General features: G+C 47.0%; 1 long non-coding RNA gene across 1 annotated transcript in view; it reads left to right on the plus strand.

The window, feature by feature from the left end:
* Nucleotides 1-15,720: 15,720 nt before the first annotated feature.
* LOC144142442 (uncharacterized) overlaps nt 15,721-24,231 on the plus strand; it is a 72,732-nt gene continuing 64,221 nt past the window's right edge. Inside the window, exon 1 of the long non-coding RNA XR_013316988.1 lies at nt 15,721-15,809. This is a non-coding gene — a long non-coding RNA (uncharacterized LOC144142442). The remainder of the gene's footprint in view (nt 15,810-24,231) is intronic.

The following is a 24,231-nucleotide window of genomic DNA, read 5'->3' on the forward strand; positions in this document are numbered from 1 at the left end:
AAGAGAGTTGTGAGCATTAAGGTCGCCTGTAAGTATGTATGGTTCGGGCAGCTGGTCAACCAGCGCCTCGAAGTCGGTGCTCGTAAGTGCAACGTCAGGAGGAATGTATATGGAGCATACCGTTATCAATCTATTAAATATTATTGTGCGGACGGCTACAGCCTCGAGGACAGTGTTCAAGGTGACAGGGTGGCATGCTAAGGATTTGTGGGTGATTATGGCAACACCGCCGGAAGAGTGTGTGCAGCCATCCCTGTCTTTCCTGTATACCATGTAACTATTCAAGAAATTTGTGTGTTTGAAATTCAGATGTGTTTCCTGGACACACATTATACTTGGCTGATTGGCATGCAGAATCTCATAAACGTCGTCAAGATTATTCAGAAGGCCTCTGCAGTTCCGTTGAACTATGTTTTCTCTTCCCATTATTATGTGTTCAGAGCTACTGGAGTGTGACTGTTTATGTAGGGTCTTTCGGGGCTTGGACTCTTGGGAGGGGTTTTCTGACCTTCTCTACTGACCTGGACGTCGCAGCCCGTTCCTTCTGCTGCGATGAAAGCCGGAAGGGCTCGACGTGCATGTCGTCATCTGAAGGCAAGGGGGTGCCCAGCGGACTGGGCCCCCTTGGCGTGGTACCCTTTCGGGTGTTCTTTGCCTGCGCTGCCAGTGCCGAAGGCGTGGGAGCACGACAGACGGCAAAGACAGTGAGGCAGCGGAGGGGGTCGCTGCGACTGCCTCCGTCTCCATCTCCGTGCCCTTGCATGTGCTTTGGGCCGGTGGAGAGGAAGCAGTGGATGCAGCGGCATCCCCAACAGATGTTGTTGCCACCACAGCCGCTGCTGGGTGAGCGAGCGGTGCAGAGGCTGGTTGGGCTGCCTGGGGCAACCCTGGGGGGGCGGGGGCGGGACCAAGTCCGACTCGCGGTACTGGGTCCCCGCCGAAACCAGACGCCGCTCCGCCCCCCGGCGAGCCACCTCTGGGAAGGTGATGTTCTCAGTTACCTTCACATTAATAATCGCCTTCTCCTGCTTAAACTTCTCGCACGTTCGAGAGTAGGCGGCATGGGGTCCCTGGCAGGTTGCGCAGGTGAGGGTTGACGATGGACAATTATCAGATGGATGATCATGCTGAGCGCATTTTGCGCAGGTCAGACGACCACGGCAGGAGTTGGTTCCGTGCCCGAACCGCTGGCACTTAAAGCAGCGGCGCCGGTTTGGAATGTAGGGCCGGACATTACAATGTACAAAACCTGCATTGACGTACTCTGGGAGTGTGGACCGGTCAAAAGTAAGGATAATGTGCTTGGTCGAAACTACTTTGTCATCCCTCCTCATAGTTATGCGCCTCACAGCTGTCACGCCCTGATTTCTCAGGCCCTCCAGCAGGTCAGCATCTGCCTCATTCATCAGGTCTACTTCAGAGATGACACCTTGAGTACTGTTCAGGCTCCGGTGGGGTGTCACCCTGATTTCAAGATTGGCTATGCGAGTTTCTTCAAGGAGGATCTTTGCATGCTGTTGGTTGTGTACTTCAACCAGGATTTCTCCAGTTCTTTGTTTTTGGCCTTATATTTGTCACCAATGATGCCCTCCAGAAATTTCGATATTAGGAACACGGACTGTGATGCAAGAGGCTTTTCTTGGTCACTGGATTCCAACACCAAAAAACGGGGATAGTTATCGGGCTTTGGAAGACTGTGGGTTGGGAGTGGCGGAAATGAACCTTCGGTGCGGCCCCTTTTCAAGGGCCGATCATGTTTGGGGGGGATTTACGATTTACCATATGGCATGTAAAAGAAGCAGGGGACGGGGGTACTTTCTTCTCAAACCTTACCCTGATAGCCTGAGAGGTCCCGGAGCTCCCTGCCTGGTAAACAGACAGGGAGCCCATCCGCCGGAGCTTGACCTGGGCTCCGACGGCCACCGTTTGAGGCTTCTACCCTTCACCTTTAAACACATCACCACGGTAGGTTACAGTTTATGTTGGGGGCTCGGGGTCCGCGGTATCGCCAGTACCGTCACCAAGATTACTCAAGGTGCCCCGTGCGGGGAAAATAGCATTTTCACACCGCATCGTTAAAGCTTCATAATCTGTCGTAACTGTGGAAAATTCGTTCATTATACTACAAGAAAGCTGTGTAGACACGAGCTGTAACACACCCCCACCTCGTCGGTGGGACCGATTTAGAAAGAACGTGTTGAAGCCAGAGAGGCGCAGTACTTCTGTGTCACTCGTATACCAGGCTTCCGTTATCATGACAACGTCGAACTTGAAACAAAATTGATCAAAAAGCACTGTCAATAAATCGTGTTTGTTTTTTATGGATTGTGCATTGCAATGAAAAAAGGTTAGATAGTCGTTTTCCTTCGGACAACTGATATCTTTTGGGGTGGTCATTGATAAAATACTAACTGTCGGTTGTAACCGTGTACGAGCATCTGTTTATTTAACCTTTTCTAAGTCCCTCTCGCACACTATCCGGAAGATGGGGGATGCTTCCGCTTTCCTGGCGAACACCTTCCCTCCCTTTGACCAAGCAAATCGCCAGTTCATTTCCTTCTTTCTTGAGATAGTCATCCCAAGCAATCTTTAGGGCGCTGGACACAAATGCTCGTTCACGTAAACTGGAGTTGTCACGTTGAATCCGAGATCTTCAGTAGTGATTCTTGTTTTCCTAGCTTTCTCAATGATTTCGTCACGGTGTGCTCGGCGGTTTAGTACTACTACAATGTTTTGGCTTGAGTCATTTTTGCGCGTTGGAATGCGGTGGCAAGTTTCAATGTCCTGCTCCGAAATTTTTGCACCCAGGACGTCCCCAACCTTGCCGTGCACATTCACTAGGTTTTCATCCTCTGTAACCGGCACACCTTTGATTTCCAAGTTCTTATTACGGGAATACTGGTCTTGGGCCATTACCCTCAAAGAAGTGTCATGCAGTTGCCTCTTGAGGCCTTCGACCTCCCGAGTCAGTGATTCCTGTGCAGTTTTCAAAAATGCGTTTTCTTTCCTTGCAGTTTCACATTCTTTTTTCATTTCCTCGTAGCTTTTTTTGAAGAATTCGCAGCTTTTTTACATTTCTACATTTTCTTGCTTTGTGGTTTCACATTCCTTTTTAATTTCCTCGTAGCTTTTCTGCATTTCCCTTACTTCTTTCCGAAATTCGCGTTTAAAATCAGCGATCTCGCGTGTTAGGTGAGCAATGTCAGTTTCCATGACCCAAGCAATGCCGGATCATACACAAGGGCACACAATGGCAATGACGCTGGGTGGTTGGCAGTAGAGGCAGCAAAAAAGTTACTGACTAAGCGAACAAAGGTTACTGCAGAATATTTAAACCTGTGAAATAGGAAGGCGACTATCAGGCGACCGCCCTGTTCGCTGCCTCCGCTGCCAAGTGATGCTGAGGTGGACGGAGCGTTCTTTTAAATGATCACCTCGATGACGAAAGCCACACGTGGTCCAGGAAACAGGAGGTGTTGCGAGGCGATGCAGCAGTCGGTGCAGGTGCACGCGAGTCGGCAAGCACGAAACTTTCCACGAGGCGGTGAATTGTAGATGATTCCTGGGGCACTCTTCAAACCTGTGAAATAGGAAGGCGACTATAAGGCGACCGCTCTGTTCGCTGCCTCCGCTGCCAAGTGATGCTGAGGTGGACGGAGCGTTCTTTTAAAGGATCCACTGGATGAGCACATGTTTCTGTGAAACATGCGCTCTGGTATATAGTGGCGCGAACCATGCTTTGGGTTTGTTTTTGTTTTTGCTTTTACTAACGGGCTGCGCCGGTCTGTGTTATCTCTGTGCCAAGGGAAGCGCGTGTCCCATTCTTTCTTTCTGTGCCGCATGTGTTATCTTTTCTGATAGGGAGAACATTCCGATCTAACGTAAACAGCCCAGAATAATTTTCTTGGATCTACAATGTTCTAGATGTAAATCGACGGTGCGAGAACCACGCGCGCCGAAAGATAAAAAATTGGGCCCATCTCCTCACGAGGGGGGACTCGAGTAAATGCGTCGCGTAGGGGGTGGGCGTATTGCGTTAACGTTAGTGTTTGGGGGTTGGTAGTGGGGTGGTAGTGAATGTGTTAACTAAAATTGCTTATTACTATTAATTATTATTGCGGAGGAGGCCCACAATTAATATTGCGGAGGAGGCCCAGAGGAGGCCCGCAGCTTGCGGAGGAGGCCCGCCAGCTCGCTCGAGTCCGTATAAAGGACCAGCAGCTGGTGGATGCCGGCCGCTACAACCTCCGATGCCGAGCCGCCGAGTACCACCCAGGGGATCGGTTGTGGTTTTGGACTCCCATCCGACGACGCGGACTGAGTGAGAAACTTCTGCGGCGGTATTTCGGACCCTACAAGATTCTACGACGTGTTGGCCAACTTACCTAAGAAGTCATCCCCTATGGTGACTCCGGTACATCACGACGACACACGCGGTCTGAAGTCCTCCACGTGGTTCGCTTAAAACCTTTCTACGGACGATGACGAACTTTTATTTTTATTTGTTTGGACTGTCGCCTATGTTCGCATCGGGTCGATGCACTCTTAGAGGGGGGTAATGCCGCGAACCATGCATTGGATTTATTTGTGTTGTCGCGACGGCGACAGAGAGATGAGAAGACACACGTCTGCACGCTACAGGGCCGTGGACCCAAACTGGAGGCCCCGCTTTATTCCACGCTCGTGCCCAGCGCGCCCCGCAAGCGCGTGGTAGGCACTCGCCACTCGTGGCTCAGCCCCAGCGTCATCGTTCCTGGAGCGTGCCCGTTTGCGGCAGCAGACGACGCAAGTTGCTGGGGCGCCGCCACATAGCCCCCCCCTCCCCTCTTCAGACGGAGTGTCGGCGAAACGGACAGTCTTTGCGCTGGAATGTTCGCGGGAGGGGCTGCGAACGGAGGGGAGAGTGGTGGTGTTCAGGGTGGAGTGGTAAATGGTGGTGTCGAAGGCAGGCGGTTGAGCCTCGGTGAAAGCGGGCTTGAGGCGATCGATGGAAACGACAGTGTCGCGGCCGTTAACGCGAACTGTAAACGTCTTTTCGTCGCGTGAAATGACGAGATGAGGGCCGGTGTAGGGCGGTTGAAGTGACCGGCGGGCACTGTCGGCACGGATGAAAACGTATTGGCTGACAGAAAGACTTGGGTGAATAAAAGTGAGTTTTGTGGAACACGGCCGTGGCGGTTGGGGACGGATATAGCTAAAAAACCGGGTTAATTCCTTTACGTAGGATGAGCCAGGAGAGGAAGGGCTATCTGGAGGCTGTGGAGGGACCAGGAAGTCTGCCGGTAATCGCAAAGACGTACCGTAGACCATCTGGGATGCGGCACAACCAAGATTATCTTTGATGACAGTGCGCAATCCTAGCAGCACAAGAGGAAGGTGAACTGCCCACTGCTCAGGTGATTCGTGAGCCATCAGCGAGGCCTTGAGCTGAGGATGAAACCTCTCGACCATGGCGTTGGCTTGAGGATGATAGGCCGTTGTTTTAAGGTGAGTAACACCGAGTAGGCATGTCAAGCGGCGAAAGAGTGTGGACTCAAATTGGCGACCACGGTCTGTGATAATCTCCGACGGCACGCCAAAACGGGCTATCTACGTCGACATAAGCGTGGAAGCAAGTCTCAGCCGTAATATCGTCGATTGGAGAAGCCTCCGGCCAGCGGGTAAAACGGTCGATCACTGTCAAGATGTAGCGGCAGCCCTTAGATGGTGGTAGTGGGCCAACAAGGTCCACGTGAATAGTGGAGAACCTTGAGTCCGGTAGTGGGAAAGTAGCCAGAGGCGATGTGGTATGCCGAGAGACCTTGCATTGTTGGCAGGCGGGGCAGGAACGGGCCCAGGCGCGTACGTCAGTATTCATGCCCGGCCAGACGTATCTCTCGGCAATCAAACGCCGTGAGGCGCGAACTCCAGGATGAGAGAGACGGTGAATAGAGTTGAAGGCAATGCGCCTGAGAGACGCAGGAAGGTACGGCCGTCTGCGGCCGGAGACCGGGTCAATGTCGCAAACGATGCTGATTCCCGAATCAGGGCATAGAATGTCTTCGAGTTGCAGAGAGGAGCTGTTTGAAGGACGTAGAGTTCAAAGCTCCTCGTCATCGCTTTGGGCTTGGGCCAACTCCTGAGAACTGAAACCGGGGCACTCTATGGCGGAAATACGGCTAAGGGCGTCGGCTGGAATGTTGTTAACTCCCTTGACATGCCGAATGTCCGTCGTAAACTCTGCAAGATAAGCCAAATGTCGCGTCTCTCGGGGAGAATATGTAGTCTTCGACGACTTGAAGGCGTTCATAAGAATCTTGTGATCGGTGAAGATCACGAAGCTGCGGCCTTCGATGAAAAAGCGGAAATGCTTCACAGCGAGGTATGCCGCCAGGAGTTCCCGTCCGAAAGTGCTGTACCGTTGCTCAGTGGGAGAAAGCTTCTTCGAAAAGAAACCGAGCGGGTGCCAGCTGCCGCGGATGTGCTGCTGAAGTACACCTCCAATCGCACAGTGGGAAGCATCTACCATCAGGCTTGTGGGAGCGTTGTGGCGCGGGTGCACGAGGAGGGTAGAATAGGCAGGCGCTCCTTGATGGTAGTGAATGCGCGATCAGCGGCTTCAGACCATTCAAGACTGCACTCGGGAGACTTGGGAGTTTGAAGGAAAGTTTCGAGAGGTTGAACAATGGCCGCACATTCCGGGATGAACCATCGGTAATAATTCACCAGCCCTAGGAAACGGCGCAGTTGGCGCAAGGACTCAGGTCGGGGAAAGTCGATTATGGCCTTCACTTTGTCTGGCAGAGGGCGAATTCCATTGCAGTCAACGAAATGACCGAGAAACTCCAACGACGGCAACACGAACGCACACTTGTCGCTATTAAGGATGAGGCCATGCTCTGCTAGGCATTCGAAAACTATCCGCAGATGGTGCAGGTGCTCAGATAGCGATGAACTGGCGACAAGAACGTCATCTATGTAGGCGAAAACAAAAGGTAGACCACGGAGGACGACGTCTATAAAGCGCTGAAAAGTCTGGGCTGCGTTGCGTAACCCGAAAGGCATCTGAGTGAATTCGAAGAGGCCAAACGGTGTAATGATGGCAGTTTTCTTGACGTCGTCCGGGGCTACAGGGATTTGGTGGTAGGCTTTTTGGAGGTCAAGCTTTGAAAAGATGGTACATCCACTGAGGTTATTGGTGAAGTCCTGTATATTAGGTAGGGGGTACCTGTCGGGTACAGTGGCCACGTTCAAGGAGCGGTAATCACCACAGGGTCGCCAGTCTCCTGATTTCTTCGGGACCATGTGTAGCGACGAGGACCAGTTGCTCGATGACGGGTGAGCAATGCCGATTTCAACCATGTGGTTAAATTCCTGTTCCGCGATTTTATGTTTCTCTGGAGCCAGTCGACGCGCCACGGCGTGCGTAGGTGGACCGGTGGTGATGATCTGATGAACGACGTCATGCTTCACTGGCTTTGTCCAGTCTGGAGGGGCAGTCAGGGAAGGAAACTCGTTCAGCAATTCCCGGTACGGAGAAGGTAGGTCGCAAAGAAGCGTAAATGCGAACGGATGGACTGGAGACGATTTGCCGATGACAGAAAGGCCGGTTTTGGCGTCCAGGATTCTTTTTAGGGCCATGTCAACCAGGAGGCCGAAGTGCGAAATGAAATGGGCTCCTAGAATGGCGTGACTCACGTTGGCCACGAGGAAAATCCAGCGGAACGCATGGCGTAGGCCGATGTTGACCATCAGGGACTTTTTTCGGTACACGGGAACGCTGGACTTGTTAATAGCTTGGAGATGGCACAGTGGTGCTTGAGTGCGGTCACAGGAATTAGCGGGAAGCACACTCACTTCAGCACCAGTGTCAACTAGGAAACGTTGACCACTGGTTGCATCTGTGATGTAGAAGAGGCGACTGTCGCTGGCTTGGGAATCGGTCGCCGCCGCTAACGATCCCTCGTCCCGTTTCCCGGCCAGCCGCAAGGACGGGTGCAACGTTGCGCCGCTGCACCGAAGCGGCGATGCTACCAGCACAATGAATCAGGGTGTTGCGGTGGCTGGCGCGTTGTGCCTTCTAGGCGAAATACTTGCGGAGACGGGTTACGGCGAGAAGGGCCAAACCGGCGAGCTCGAGGGTTGCGAGGCGGCGGCGAGCTGTAACCAGCCGAGGCGACAAGCTCCTCCAAGTTTTGCATGCGCTCTCGGAGAGCGGCGAGGTCGTCGGATAGCGGTGAGGGCAAAGGAGTAGCAGGCGCCGCCACGGTGGTATGGTCGGAAGATTGAGCGGATGCCACCGTGGACAAAGGCGGATGCAACGTGGCGACTTCCATTACCTTGTCAGCATGCGCGGCCAACGCGGATAAGGGAAGGTCAGAAGCAGTCGCGAGGATCATCTGCACAGAAGAGGGGAGCCGTCGCAGGAGAAGTTCCTTCAACAAGCGGGAGTCCGTGGCAGAAGGTGCGTCGCCGAGCAGGGTTTGCAGTTCGTGAAGGAGCTGCGAAGGTCGACGGTCTCTCAACTCCTCTGCAGAAAGCAACCCCTGGAAACGCTGCCGTTCCGAAGGGCTCGTGCGGCTCAAGATGGCAGCCTTCAAAGTGTCGTAAGGGTTGGTGGTAGGCGGGTTGGCAAAGATGTCACGAACCTCAACCGCGATCTCAATAGGCAATGACTGTTGTAGATGGTTGAAGCGGGTCTCTTGCGACGTGATGTGACTCACTCGGAAGCTTGCCTCGGCCTGAAGGAACCACACGTCGGGGTGCTTAGCGCTGAAGGGGGGCAAACGGCAAGCGACGGCGGAGATGCCAGGTGAAGAGGCAGCGGAGGACACAGAAGGACCGCTGGCGTCGCGGGGAGGGTCCATTCTGAGTACGTGGCTCCGCTGCAACGTCCGGGTCACCATTGTCGCGACGGCGACAGAGAGATGAGAAGACACACGTCTGCACGCTACAGCGCCGTGGACCCAAACTGGAGGCCCCGCTTTATTCCACGCTCGTGCCCAGCGCGCCCCGCAAGCGCGTGGTAGGCACTCGCCACTCGTGGCTCAGCCCCAGGGTCACCGTTCCTGGAGCGTGCCCGTTTGCGACAGCAGACGACGCAAGGTGCTGGGGCGCCGCCACAGTGTTTTAAGTGCGAATGCACTTTATAAGCGACCCTGAATTCCGTCGACCGCCGTCCGTCCGCAGCTGAGGTGTTATCGCGCGCCTCCTCGCCCCTAGCAACGGCGCGGAGCGGAGGGGAGCGTGCGCATAGCAACGGCGCGCGCGTGTAGTAACGGAGCGCGCCACGTGATGGCGCGCGCATCGACGGCGCTCCGGCGGTGAGCGCTGGCCGGCGCGCGGGCAGCCGCGGCGGCCTCGCGGTGGTGCGCTCCTCCTCTCCCCTCTCTCCTCGCCGTAAACTGCGGGCGCTGCTCTCCTCCTCCTCTCTCCTCGCAGTGACTGCTAGCGTTGGCGCGCCTCGTATACTGTATACATACTATTTCTACTCCTCGACTCTTTAATCCGCAAATTAACAACCGTGCATTCGCACTTACACACTCTCCCATTCGGGGAAGTGCGGGGGAATTTTTTTGCTTTTACCGCCGGGCTGCGCCCTTCAGTGTTATCTCTGTGCCAAGGGAAGCGCGTGTTTCATTCTTTCTTTCTTTGCCGCATGTGTTATCTATTCTGATAGGGAGAGCATTCCGATCTAACGTGAACAGCCCAGATTAATCTTCTTGGATCTACAATGTTCTAGATGTAAATCGACGGTTCCAGAACCACGCGCGCCTTGCGTATACGTCACTTTGCTGCTTCGCCGCAATGGTATTCTTTGAGTTGTTAGGGGAGCACAAGTTCGCACCAATAAACTTGTTTTCCTTCAAGACCACTGCGTCGTCTTTGGCATCGTGACAATAGCAAGAAAGGCTACATTAATAGGAAATTTAATAAAACATTTTTCCTACCAAACTTGTGAATGTCTGATTTTATGCTAACTGTCCAGTCGACCGATAGCGTGTATTTTCAATAGATTGCTACGATGTGCGAGAAAGGTAGAGAACAGAAAATTTTATGAAATTTTTGAATTTGCCATAAACAAATTACACCAGGGATTTAGAAAAACATTACATCCCCAATTTGCAAGGAATTTCATAAATACTGTTATTAAAATGAGGTTCTTTTATTTTTGTGTCTATTTAAAAAAATTCGTAAAAGTATAAAAAAACCAAACTCTATGAAAAACACTCAAGTTATTTTATCTGAGTCAACTGAGAGATTTTGAATGAGTAAAGTTTTTATTTGCTGTATAAGGATAGTAACGCCCAACAGCGATCTTGGGCACGGGAACAGTCTAGGCAGCATGGCTCACGCTTCTCGCCTCTACGTTTTGCAGGCTTTCTTCATGTCTGCGGCGCTGCTTCATTTGCCAGGAGCGTCTGTTTCGGCAGGCGCATCTACAATCTTTCCTGAGCCGGTGAAAATAACTAATCACCACCCCTAAGACCACAGCCGACCTTTGAACGTGACTTTCTTCGTGCGCACGGACTTCGGCGCACCCACCTCATCTACGTCAACACCGTCCAGCCCGGCCTGTATACAACGCCACCTGCCAGCCAGCCACCTCAGTGGGTACAGGAGCAGTCTAGGCAGCATTGCTCACGCTTCTCGCCTCTACGTTTTGCAGGTGCGTAATACTTATCCGTTATACGCAAAGAGAAGTGACAATCGTTGTTTTCTATTGCTCCCGTGTCCCGGGGTGTTGTGTGACATTATCGCCGACTGTTTCTCAATGTCGTTTTTGCTACTATGCTCGGGCGATGTGGAAACCAATCCCGGTCCCCCCAAGACTCGCTCTGCCAATATTCTTGCACTTGAAAGTTTGCCCGATGACCCCGCTGAGCAGATGAACGTCGTGTTTCACCTACTTAAGGATCTGCAGTCCCGTTCCATACATGCGGCGAAGTGTCAGGCTGATTTGGAGGCTGGCCTTAAATCCCTCCAAGCAGGACAAAATAAAAATTGAAGCCAGCATAGAAAACATCCAAACGCGTCTCTCGACAGTAGAAGAGAAAATTGAAGTGCTCGAGCGTATCGACGAGGATATAGCGACAGTAGTCACTAATCATGATTTCTTGCAGTCGCGTGCGGACGATCTTGAGGATAGATCTAGTCGAAATAACATGATCTTTATGGATTCCAGGACTCTGTCCGCGAGACTTGGGAGGAATCTGAATCGCTCGTGAAGGGGGTCATCACTAACGTTCTCCCCACTTTTCCGGACGACGCGTTCGAACGCGCTCATCGTTTAGGGTCTTTTTCTCCTTCTAAATCCCGTCCAATAATTGTTAAATTTTCAAGCTTTAAAACAAAGGATCAAGTACTTTCTGTACGCAAGAAACTTAAAGAAAATGACATAACGGTGTCCGAAGATTTCTGCCCTGCAACGCGGGAAATTCGCAACAAACTAACTGCGTTTGCGAAAAATCAACCAGGCGAACCCCTCTTTCACCTTCGATACAACACACTGGTTATTAACAAGACGTACTACATCTACAATAAGGCTACTAATAAAATATCCGAAGACGTACGACGACCCTCAATCACTAACGTTCAGCGTCGCTTGAACACGCGCGCTACTACGTCCTTGTAGTGGCGCATGAGGGGAAGTGGTCAGGACCTGTCGCGTGTATCAGTTCTTTTTACTAACATTCGTAGTATCCTCAACAAGCGTGACTCACTAACATCGGCAGTTGATACAATTAAACCAGACATTTTATATTAACTGACACGTGGCTACGGCCGCGCATTTCAGATCATGAATTATTTTTTCCAGCACACCGTTTCTCGGGTTTTCGTTGCGACCGCACTTTGCGATCGGGGGGCGGCGTCCTCCTTGCCATCATTAAAAACATTCCATCACAATGTATTCATGTGCAAAGCAACCTAGAAATAATTTTGGCTATTATCGAACTAACTTCCCAAAAGCTTATCATCGGTGTTTGCTACCGTCCACCCCATAATACTCCTACATTTATAAATGAGCTACACGATGTGATCAACCTAGTTTGCACGCGTCATACTAATTAATATCCCGTTGTTCCTACTTGGTGACTTTAACATTCCAAACATATCTTGGGAAAATGAACCGCCTACATTGCAGTCTTTTTCAACCTTTGCTAATGACTTCTTCAACACGTGTTCAGTTTTTTTTTTATCACAGCTGATTAGGCAGCCAACTAGATCAACGCAAACGTCTGCCAATATTATTGATCTTATACTAACTTCTAGACCAAATTACGTATCCAGTATTGCGCACCTACCCGGCTTAAGCGACCACTGTATGCTATCGTTTGCCATTAACTTACCACGTTCGAAATTTAAAAATAAGATTAAAACAATTCGGCTTTACAAAAGAGGCAATTTTGATGCATTTATGAAGAATTATCTGGTTTCCTCGACCCGTTTCTCGAAGATTTCGACTGTCGCTCGGTGCAAATTAACTGGGACATGTTCTCTGACAAAATTAAGGAACTAACAGATAAGTACATACCCACTCGCATCATAGTTTCTAATGATAACGCGCCATTGTATTCTACTCACTTAAAACGCTTATCTAACCGAACGAAACGTTTATATAAATTAGCCAGGGTGTCCACTAGCTCCGTTCGGTGGGCTGCCTACAAAAAGGCATCTAAAGATTACGTCACTGCTCTTAAAAATGCTAAAGAAGATTTTTTGATTACTACTTTGCCATCGATGTTATCAACCGATACAAAAAGGTTTTGGCGCGTTATTACCACCCCAAAGATGGTGACTGCTTAACATTTGTTGATGACAATAATACCGCTATTCCTTCCAACCGAAGTGCTGAAGTTCTCAATCAAGCCTTTGCATCAAATTTCTCCGAAACTACTAATGTCCCACTACCCTTACCTTGCAATTACAGTCACAACCAGATGCCCCCAATTACCACCGATTCTTGTGGTGATTCTTGTGGTGTTGAAAAACCTATTAAATCATTAAAACCATCCTCTGCTCCTCGATGTGACCTCATCAGTCCAAAAATTCTAATCAGCACTAGTTACAATTGTTTCATTATACTAACAAAAATTTATCAACAGTCGCTCGATCACGGGGTGCTACAAATTGAATTTAAAATTGGAAAAGTGGTTTCATTCTTCAAATCTGGCAACAGGCACTCACCCCTTAATTATCGACCTATTTTTTTACTAGTATTCCGTGTAAACTAATTGAACACATATTGTTTTCCAACCTAGTTAAATTTTTAGAATCGAACTCCTATTTTTCTCTGTCACAACATGGTTTCAGAAAAACGTATTAATGTGAAACGCAACTCGCATTATTCACCCATAAACTGCATACTTTTCTTGATCAGTCCACGTTTGCCGATTGTATATTCATTGACTTTTCCAAAGCATTTGATAAGGTGTGTCACAAACTATTGTTGTTTAAACTACATCAGCTTAACCTCGATTGCAAACTTCTATCTTGGCTTGAGTTTTTTCTTAAAAACCGTACGCAATTCGTATCCGCTAATAATCATAACTCTGAGTTAAAGGAGCACTGACACGAAAATTTTATGTTACACTTTTATTGATTTTATCGATGCTTAATGGTCTGGCGAACCTGAAACAGCACTTCAAATACTTCAGCGCGTGATAGTTATTACGTTGAACGGCCTGAAAATCGTTTGTTTCAAATTCCCGCGCTTTCATCCCGAACGGCGAATATGACAGAGTCCCGGTTTGACCTCACCGCTTTGTGCGGATGTCACCGGCGCCCGCTTGAGAGGGTGTTGCGCCCGTTCGCCGCTCGTGGGGCCGCGCGCGTGAAGTGAATTCACGAGTTTTTGACGAGCGCTGTCTCGTCACTTCTTTTTCCTCTCCTGGAGTGATGTCATGCTGATGTCCATTTACTGAGTGCCGCTCCACGCGCTGCTCCGTCGGCGCGATAAATGAGATCCAATTGAACTATGTTCTTCGCTTCGCAGGCCGCTCATATTTCATCCAGGGTATTCTGTTGAGTGAAGAAAGCGAACTGTGCAGTAATATTAACGCCGAAAATTGGTGTCAGTGCTCCTTTAACACCCGTCCACTCTGGTGTGCCGCAAGGTTCCGTGTAGGGTCCTCTTCTTTTCCTTATATACATTAACGACTTACCAGCATCCGTTTTTTCTAACATTCACTTATTCGCCGATGACTGCGTTGTGTACCGACAAATAACTTGCGCTGATGGCATAGCCGTCTTGCAATCTGATCTTCATACTATTTCATCCTGGTGCAAAACTTGGCTCATGAAACTTAACTCTAGCAAATGTAAATATTTACGTGTTACAAGAACAGCCCACCAGTTACCTACTTATTTTATTGATAACTCCCGTTTAAATCATGTATCATCTTATAAATATCTTGGTGTTCACATTTCAGCTGATTTAACATGGACCACTCACACCGAGTTGCCAGTGCTAACCGCACGGTAGGATACCTCCGACGCAATTTTTCAAGAGCCCAATTTATCACTTAATTTACTAATGTACAAAACACTCGTTCGTTCTAAACTGGAGTATGCCGCATCAGTGTGGGATTTAAGTTATGATACGCTAATACAATCACTCGAAATGGTACACAATAACTCTGTTCGCTTCATTCTTTCTAACTATAATCGCACTGCTAGCATAACTTCAATGAAATTTAGCCTTCAACTACCAACGCTTTCTTATCGCCGTAAAAATTTGCGTCTCTGTCTGTTCCATAAGATATTCTATCACCCACATCTACGTCGTCAGCTCATTTTGGCTCCGCATTTCATATCGTCTCGTTTGGATCACGCTAATAAAATTGGAATACCATCGTCAAGGACAAATGCATTTTTTCAGTCTTTCATACCCAGGACTTCAGTAAAATGGAACCATCTTCCTGCATCAACCGCTGCCATTATTGATCATGAATCATTCAAAACAGCCTTAGCTAACATTGTATAATGATATGTTCATTTGTATTTTGTTTTGTCACGCCTTAGCTAAAATTGTATACTAAGAAGCCAACCTGATATATTCGTTTATACCTTATAATGCATTAGCTACAATTGTATATTTAGAAGCCAATGTTATAACCTTTTTACTTGTTTTGTCATTCCTTTTTTTGTATTTAACCACTCCCCTCTCTAATGCCTTATGGCTCTGAGGGTACTGTAAATAAATAAATAAATAAAAAATAAATAAATAATAAACAGTAGTTTGGGTTAATTGTCTTAAAATATTTCGGTGTTTTAAATATTTGCGAGGAAGTGTGTGAAGCGAAAGGTCAACACCACTGAAAATGACATCCAATTAGACATTGACATCCCCATTCATAAACATTTTACAGAAGGGCATATTCTATTTTTAAAATTATCACAAATATTTTTTTCATTGTCCCCTTGCGTTTCCCTAAAGAAATAGCGCAGTTAATTTTTTTGCTCATTTTTCTCAAATTATCACAAATATTTTTTTCATTGTTTGTACCCTTGCTTTTCCTTAAAGAAATAGTGCAGTTAATTTTTTTGCCTATTTACTCGCATTGTTTTGTGCTTTTCGGACCATGTATTGCTTATTGTTCGAACATTACCTGTTGAATCGCTGTTCCCTAACAATGCAGCTCCGCTGGGGAGTATATAAATAGAGTGCTTCATTTCATGAGGCCCCGACATGGCTTGGTTGTATAAACACGTCCCGCGAATTTTCTGGTATTCTCTCTGCCGTCTAACTCTGGCATGAAAGTAGCCGTAACTCTGTTGTTTGTCCTTTGTGTGGTTATCCTTATTGGTGATGCGTCCCCAATACCAGGGTAAGTAGCGACATTGTGAGCTCTTAGCACACAGAAACAAATGTTTTAGGTGTTGAAAAATACCTGATTTACGTAAAATCTTGCTTTTATGAGTATTCCTTCAGGCCCAAAACCAGCAGGTTGTGCGTTAACACATTCTCGGTTTTGGGTAGAAAATAATTACAAAAAACGAGTTGCTTTTGGAGTTTGTTTTTTGCAGAGAAGAAACATGGCTTTAAAACGTTTTTTTTTTTTAGAATTTCCTACGGGAAAATGGTTCTTCGTACTGCCACAAACAGCGACAACGTTTTTTTTCCAAGCCGGTTGTCTGCGCGTCACCAAATGTTTAAATCTAAATGTAAAGTCAACGTGAAAAGCCCCATTTTTCTAGGTAAAAGTCACTGAGCAATGGATTCCAAAAATACCAACGAGACCACTAGTGGAGCAACAAACTTGAATATGAACCGCTCGTACCGAAAACATAAAATTAGGGGCGACAAAGATAACAAAACCACGGCCAATATGATTGCGGTTGCAATTTGTAATATCCCTTGGCCAATTCAATGCATCTTTATGTGCTAAGGAATTGATACATATAGCTGTATGTTTTAAAAACAGAATACTTTAGTTTCTGTGCAAGGACCGAACGCTTTGATATTTTTTATCTTCCCAACTAAACATATAACACGGGAATATCGGGTTTTAGTCTGCCTACCGCGATTATTCACATATTGATAAGGGGAAGCTGAAAAGTGACGCAGCAGTAAGATTTCCCAATGGAACTGAAATCGTAGGTGTGGGTCGCGTGATATTTATCGCAAGGAATATTGTTTGCCTTATCCAGGACGGAACCAGCATTTAGAAGCGAAGCATCTTAGGTGCTCTGGCTGTGCGCGTCTTCTATCATCACGGTACTAAAACACAGGGACACTTGTTTTTCAACGCCTTGTGCTGGAGTGTAGCGCGCACAAAACAAAGAAAACAAAGAGACACTCGTTTTCAAAAGCATCGCGCTAGCACAAATATTCTCCATGGGCAAAAACGCGTGCTAGAAAGACATGTAGAAACTCCATTTCAACACCTCGCGCTAGAACACTTCGCCCTACAAAGATACCAGACTTTAAAGCAAAGGTCTATACCTCTACCCTTCTAATGATTTAATACCCGTGGACCAAAACTCCAGAGCGCGATGTCCTAAGAAGCTGAGCGCTCAGTATCAAAACCGCATAGCAGATGATACCACGCCTGCGCACAGCGGGACCTTGTAAAGGACATTGTGCTCCTTGAAAAGGTTATTTTTGCGGATTATCTTTAAAAGACTGCGCGATCTAGTGACACAATTGAAAGCCATTGAGAAGCTCGCCGAGATGTTGAGCAACAGTCCACACCCTATGTCTTCAAATTCCGTCATGAATTCTGTCTCGACATTAGTTTCTAACGCAAGGTAATATCCTGTAAAGCATACTTCTTGGGATACTGCGGTGTGTAACACAAAGACAACTTATGGCCAGTCTTTCACTTATTGAATTGCGTAAGTCCGGTTCAACGCATGACAAGGCGCCAGCGCCACAGCATGCACGTGATTGCACCTCCTGCCGGTGCTTCACCGGCGCCCAATCAGCGGGCCCCTTGTGGGAAGGGGCAGACCTACAACCTTTGATACACCGATACCCTGCATGCTTCGCTCCTCCTCAAGTTTTATAATAGTGGAGATGGCCCGAGAATTTTTCCCTGGAACCGATTACCGCGATAACTAAAAGTGCACTCCCATACAGCAAACGGCAACTCTTTGAGACCGTACGCTGATAATCCCAATGAGTGCGTAATTAAAAGCGCATAGACACTGCAGGAGAGACCACGCACTGCCGTCCCCATGGTTACGCCTCACAGATGTCTAATGCAGCATGGAATTTTCTTTTGTCGTGGCCACTACCGTTCCCAACGCGTTATGCACCCATGCAGCCAAATAGTTCCCCGCATATGAATGACGATCTCGACGGGCCACTTTGTCTTGCTTTGTCCTATCTTGACGTATTTGCTTATTTGAGTAACCCCGCGCGAGAGCGTGTATTCCAGCGGGGGTACCTCTCACCGTGTTTCTGAGCTATTCGTACTTGATTATGGTGGTGTATCAGCGCGATCAACTCGGAACCTGCAAAATATTGTGCCGTGTGTCGAGATTTTGCTGTTCGTTAGAGATCCGCAGGTGGTGCAGAAATACACCGGAGCAGTCCACTATGGCGTGCTTCATAGACGAGGTGTAGCGTAAGCTCGTTAATCCCCACAATCAATCAATCAATAAATAAATAAATAAATCAATCAATCAATCAATCAATCAATCATGTGAAGCAATGTGGACTGCCGCGACACATACACAGCGGAACGAAGTTGAGGGTGAGTCTTTATCTGCACGTTTGTTTTTTGTGGGTGCGTAATATTTCAGCTGAGAAAAGGAACACGCTCAGAAATGTAACATAGTATGGTAGGTGTCCACTGTCCACGGATGACATACCGGCAAATATGGGAGCAGATGCGTGCGGTCTATGACCCTGCGTTTCTAAAGGAAAGTTAGAAATATACGCACGGAGCCGGAATGCATCGTATTTGCTCTGATAAGTGCGAATGCGGCAGACCAGACAACACCGTGCTGTGCAATAACAGATGGTACAAGAAGCAGAAGCTAGGAAACAAGAGGTGCACCCACGTGCCGAAGCATAAGCAAACAAAACGTCTTAAGAGCACCGTCGGTAGCGACCAGCAAATGGCAGGTGTCCTATGTATTGTGGGCCTCATATGTTGATACAACCACCCTTGCCGTTATGAATACTGTACTGAGTGAGCGGCCAATTAGGGGTTGTTTGTTTCTGTGTCAGACAAAGCAGATAGAACAAAAAAAAGTGGACGAGCCGATGGCAATTTCGAGCCAATAAAAACCTTGCGGTGGTTTGCGTGAGCCTTCATGATTTTATCGAAGGACAGCAAGTAATGCTTACCCATGAGGTAGTAGAGGCGGTAATTAATTTGCAGTCGATGCCCAAAACACGCTGAATAAGCCTGTATAATGCTTTATATGATAAAGAAGGGCGTGCACACTGGCATGTAATTATTAACTGCCAACAGCTAGGTTGTGAGGCCCAGAGCAATATTGTATTTGAATTACTAAACATAAACAGTGTAATGTACAGCGTAAAATACAGGGAAAATTTTAACGCAGAAAAATTCACTTCTCTCCCAGTGTAGACAACTAAGTACGATTGCGCCTATTACTGAAGCCAAGGGTTTTTTTTGCGGGACCCACAATAATAACCAACGCGACAGTACTATATCTACAAAGCCAGAGGCTTGTGCACACTGAATACTGACAGGCAGAGCTAAGCGAATAACCTATAGACATAGCTCAGAACGTACAGAACGGTGAGAACAAAAATATATTGTAAATAAACCACGTAAATAAAAATCACAACACTGCCATGAATCTGCAATTCGCTTTATCAATACTCACGGCTGCAGCAAGCATGACTTGTGGTTATAAATATGGAAACAACTTAACGTGCACCCCTTAGCTGAAACTCACTTCCAAGACTTAGAAACTCCGCTGGTTCAAACGAATTATGGGGGGGGGGGGTGTAAGAGGACCACATGTAAAAAAGGAACGCGGGTAGTCTTGCCCATTAAGAAAGAAGCACACCGGTGTAGAGCACACGAAAGCTATAAAAACCACCGCTGGTTGACAAGAACAAAACCATAAAAAAGCTTGTGCCCACGAGTTGCCTACGTGATTCCACTGCAAAGGCGACAAGGATGCACTTAAAAGCGCTTCGTTGCTTAAAAGTAATCAATTGGAGGCGAACAAGAAACACCCACTGCTTCTTCGTGAATCTATTGCAGCAAAGTATGCCATTCGAGCCTTTATCTTGCGGAACGGCTATTTACGGATACATAAAATAGGATTGAGAATATTGTCGGCCACAGAAGAGCAGTCTAGACTAGTTACAATGGGGTGAAACGCACTTCTTATAAAAAAGAATAACTGGTGAAGCTCAAAAGCAAAATAGAAAATGCGGTCTGTTCGAAAACATTAGGATAAACGAACATACCCGTGCGAGTATAGCAAAATATACAGAAAAAAATTTCTGCGACAGTATGTAGAAATCAGGGAACATGCGAAGACCGGTATTTTAAAAATAACATGGATGCAAAGCAGGCAGCGACAAACAAATGTACCGAAAACAAGAAAGTGAAACATCATTAGAGGTGTAAAAGTGCAGAAGGTTGTGATCTCTAAAGAAAATATCTTTAAACACACCAATGGATGTGATTTCTGTTTTGAGGGTAGAGCAAGTCACTTGAGGTAGAACGTTGCGGTCAAGTATACACCACATGACGACGCATGCATCACATATGTAAATACGTAATTCCTTTAGAGGAGAGAAAACGAGCTTCCTGGATCAAAGGAAAATTTATTATATTTTTATAAGGCGCCTTGAGTATTCCTTCAGAAGTACTCAACGTGACCTACACTCTTAGTCGCGTCCCGGATGGCGTCCTATTTTTATGTTGTGGGCAGTCTCAATACCGTGATATAAGAGGCCCTGACAAACTTCTTTTCCGTGACAAAACCTGGGGTGGTTGCAGCATGCCTATCTGCTGCGCCAACGGCCCGTGTCACGGCTATAAACTAGCAGACATCCTAACGGCAGGAATAAAATAAATTAGGGGGTCAATCGTGAAGCTCCCAGCGATAAGTGTGGCTTGAGGCGCATGCGCGTATTTCTCCTCACACAATGGCCCGCGAGCTTCCTTTGCGGTGGCCGACGACGCGGCGAAACCTGAAAAACATTGTTAAAAAATCTGGCGTGCACATGCGCAGTAGGAGTGGGAAAAAGGTCGCGGGCGGCAAGGTGTCGTCCGGTGATATGTCTCTTTCGCGCACGTGCGAGAAATTTCAGCGCGGAGCAAGTTGCGGTCCAGCGCTTTGACTGTTGCTCTGTGTGGTTCACACTTAGTTCCGAGTGTTCAAACTTTCTTGACCACGTTCGCTTCCGCTGACATCAAATTTGTGCTTCGAGGTCGGTGTAATAGTCGAAACAACTGCGAATGCGATGGGTGCATTAGGGTCACCGGGAACACAAGCCAAGCAGCGACGACATGTCAAGCCGGCTGTTGTGGGTATTGCGGGCATAGCCCGGTTGAGCACGAAAGGATAGGTAAGTCCGTAGATTTCTTGTTTTTTTGTTCGAGGGATGGGGGACGCAGACTGTAAGAATTAGTGTTTGCAGACAACTAGTAAGAGCCGCGAAATTACACCTTTTTCGTCGTCGTAAGAGGCATGCCCCAAAACCGATCTCTGATAGTCGGGGCCATAGGTAAATTTGACGTGCGTTAAAGAGAGGATTCGGGTTCTCAGTGCGGCTGCCGTTTTGGGATCCAGGCGAAAAATGAAAATGCCTGCACATGTTAGGTACTTCCGTTGCCGTAATGAGTACCATGGTGACATAAAGAAATTGCATTTTTACACAAGTTTCATTGTCCAGATCAAGGCACATAAAACCCAGTTGGTATTTAGTATTTTTCAATATTCTATGGGCAATGCTTGTCATAATCGGTAGGCGTAGCAAAACGTTAGGAAACGTTTTTGCGTAACTAGGTTTTCGCGTCGTCGTTTCGGCTGGTGTCTTTCTGGCCGGTTGAGTAGTCTGGATTCTGTGACGATTTGTAAATTTCATTACAGTGCGTTTAAGTGGTAACGTTTTCATATGAAGCAACATTCGCGAGTAACACCAGCCCCCATCTTGTTGTGTTCGCCACGGCTGTCGTCTGTCTGGAGTGTCAACTCGCGGTTTGCAGAGACATGATAGCATTGGCAGCGCAAACTTGGCGCGGCACCGCCGTGGAGGTCCCCCGAAGCGGTGGATTCTAATGTCGTTACAGATACGCTGCGTGTTGCTCGGTGCGCGGAGTTTACCAACGCCTTAGCAAAAGATATTGCTGGACATTTGTTCAATCTTGAATAGAATGTTTTGCACAATACTATATGTGGAAATTGTTTCATAAAAACAACCTAGGCAACATTACCCTCCGCATGTAACAGCGAACATAGTTTCTTTACGACGTCCAATTGACATGTCGGCATCGAATAAAATTATTGAACGTTTTCTCGCACGCCTTCGCACTGAAGAAGCGCTCGGCCTTCCTGTGTATATAAAGAAAACGCCCTTTTGGAGAGCGTTTGGATCTACAAGCAGTAAGATAGAAATAATTGCATAAACTACTGCGATGCACTTGCCTGATTTACGATATTTTCACATACCTGCCAAGGCGTTGGTGATACTTCTGCTGCGCCCCTTCAGGCTATACTGTTATACCGCCGATAAATAACGCCAACATTTTGTACCCGGTTTTTCACCTGGCGTTTCTTTTCTTCACGCAGTGCCAACACAACAGACTGCTATCCGTGGCTCAACGTTTTTGAAATGTTTACAACGCTGTTTCCATTTCAGTGCGACGACATTCCAGAAGCAGCAGCTCCCGGGCCAAAGATTGCTTGGGGTGATTCTACAAAGGCCATCTACATCATCGGGAGTCGTGTACCTGGATCATACTTGAAGCCCGCCGAATGTACTTTTTCTTGGTTTGGCAATATATTACATTAAGAACATGCGATACCCGTCAGCTATACGCCAAACGTTGGGGGTTATACAGTCAGTATCCTGCCAAAAAGACGTTTCCTCCCTGTTTTGCAAGCACCAAGCTGTTGAAAATTTCATGAATAAAAACAATAATTTTATCTTGAACGGTCGTTATTTGCTCTACCACAAAAAAAGATTTTCATTTGTGTTTTCCACAGGGCAATCTGCTAATATTTGTATTTGTTATTTCAGTATGTTTTTTTTGTTCGCATTGGTATTCTGTATATCAAATAAAAAGAAAACATGGTTCCTTCGACATGGTGTCAATTATGCACTTTTGCGCAATACTCATGAATTCTCATGAATTCGAGAGTGACAAAATACTTAACATTTACATACCCAACTCAGTTCTCTGTTCGTGTTCTAAGCTTGTAGGTGTAGGATATCACTTCAAGATCCGGATAGGTTTAAGGTAAACAGATACTTGCTTTACAGCTTTGCTTGCAACATGGCATTTTGAATATGGGGAGTTTTTTTTTATTTCGCGGTATGTGCATTTAGGTTTGATAAATCAGGTGGGAACACTCAGGTTATAAACATGAAACATTATTGCGTAAAAACTGACGCCATGAAGATGTTCCAGAAGTGCACAAATTACAAATGTGTTAGTGCAATTGCAGCCATTGCAACTCATTTATTTGTGGCATTGTTTTATATGGTCTAAACTTCCGATGCACAAGGGTGCGTTCAAGCCCAAGTGCTATGGTTTTGGTGAACTGCCTTGAAAATGTAGAAGATGCTGAACCGCGACCTTGCACTTCCGTGTACAATATTATAACTCTTTATTAACAAAAGCGCGAATGAAACGAGACGACTTAAAAAAGCTGTATAAATTCAGAGATTTGTCCACTAATGCCCTGCATTCTGAAGCCGCTTGTCTTGAGTGTTAGTCGTTTAGAGTCAATTTTCTTGGTTTTTCTAAGTCATGTCCGCCCAATTATTTCTATTTACCCTATTATAACGATCACAGGTGATACTTGTGCCCAATCAGCATTTTTTTTGTAAATGAAGGGCGTTACAAGGCTCAGCATTTTCCGTATTTTTATATTTTTCTTGTTCTTTAGATTTGAAAATTTTGTTCGAGCAGTTATCTCCATCTACGCTATGATAACGGTTACAAGTGAATTCCTACTCAATATACATTATTGTGGAAATGCAGGGCGTTATACGGCTCGTCATTTTCCGTCATTTGCTTATATGTTTCTTAAATTTAGTTTCTCAAAATTTTGTTTGACGAATCATCTCCATTTACGATATTATAACGATTAAAGGTGGAACTTCCCCGAAACCTGCATTTTTCTGGAAATGCAGGGCGTTACAAGTTACGGGGAAGAGCGCTTATCCGGTCTCGCGATCCATAAAAAAAAACGCAGTATCTAGAGGGCCGTCTGACGGCTCTTTACCTGGGCGTTAACGCAGCAATTCTGCAGGCGTCGTGACACAATGCTTTGTAGAGTGTGTGATTTAATATTGGTTCAATACATTTCTAGATGCGTAATTTACAACCGCCCCCGTAATACAACAAGAGTCAGGGCATGTAACCGCACCATCAGGAGAGCTACGACGAGCAGAAAAAAATCAGTACACCATTTCATACTTAGTATACTTGCCACTCGTGAAAAGAGTGCTGTTATTTTCAGTACGACAGTGCGCCTTACGTGTTAGTTATCTGCAAGCATTGTCATAGGGGCCACTTTCCGCCAATATCCAAGAATACTTTTGGTAATAAGGCAGAAGAACTGTTATCAATTCCG

This window comes from Haemaphysalis longicornis, unplaced genomic scaffold (genome assembly GCF_048455015.1).
Source record: "Haemaphysalis longicornis isolate Haplotype H1 unplaced genomic scaffold, Haemaphysalis longicornis Haplotype H1 scaffold_6, whole genome shotgun sequence".
NCBI classification, from domain to species: domain Eukaryota; kingdom Metazoa; phylum Arthropoda; class Arachnida; order Ixodida; family Ixodidae; genus Haemaphysalis; species Haemaphysalis longicornis.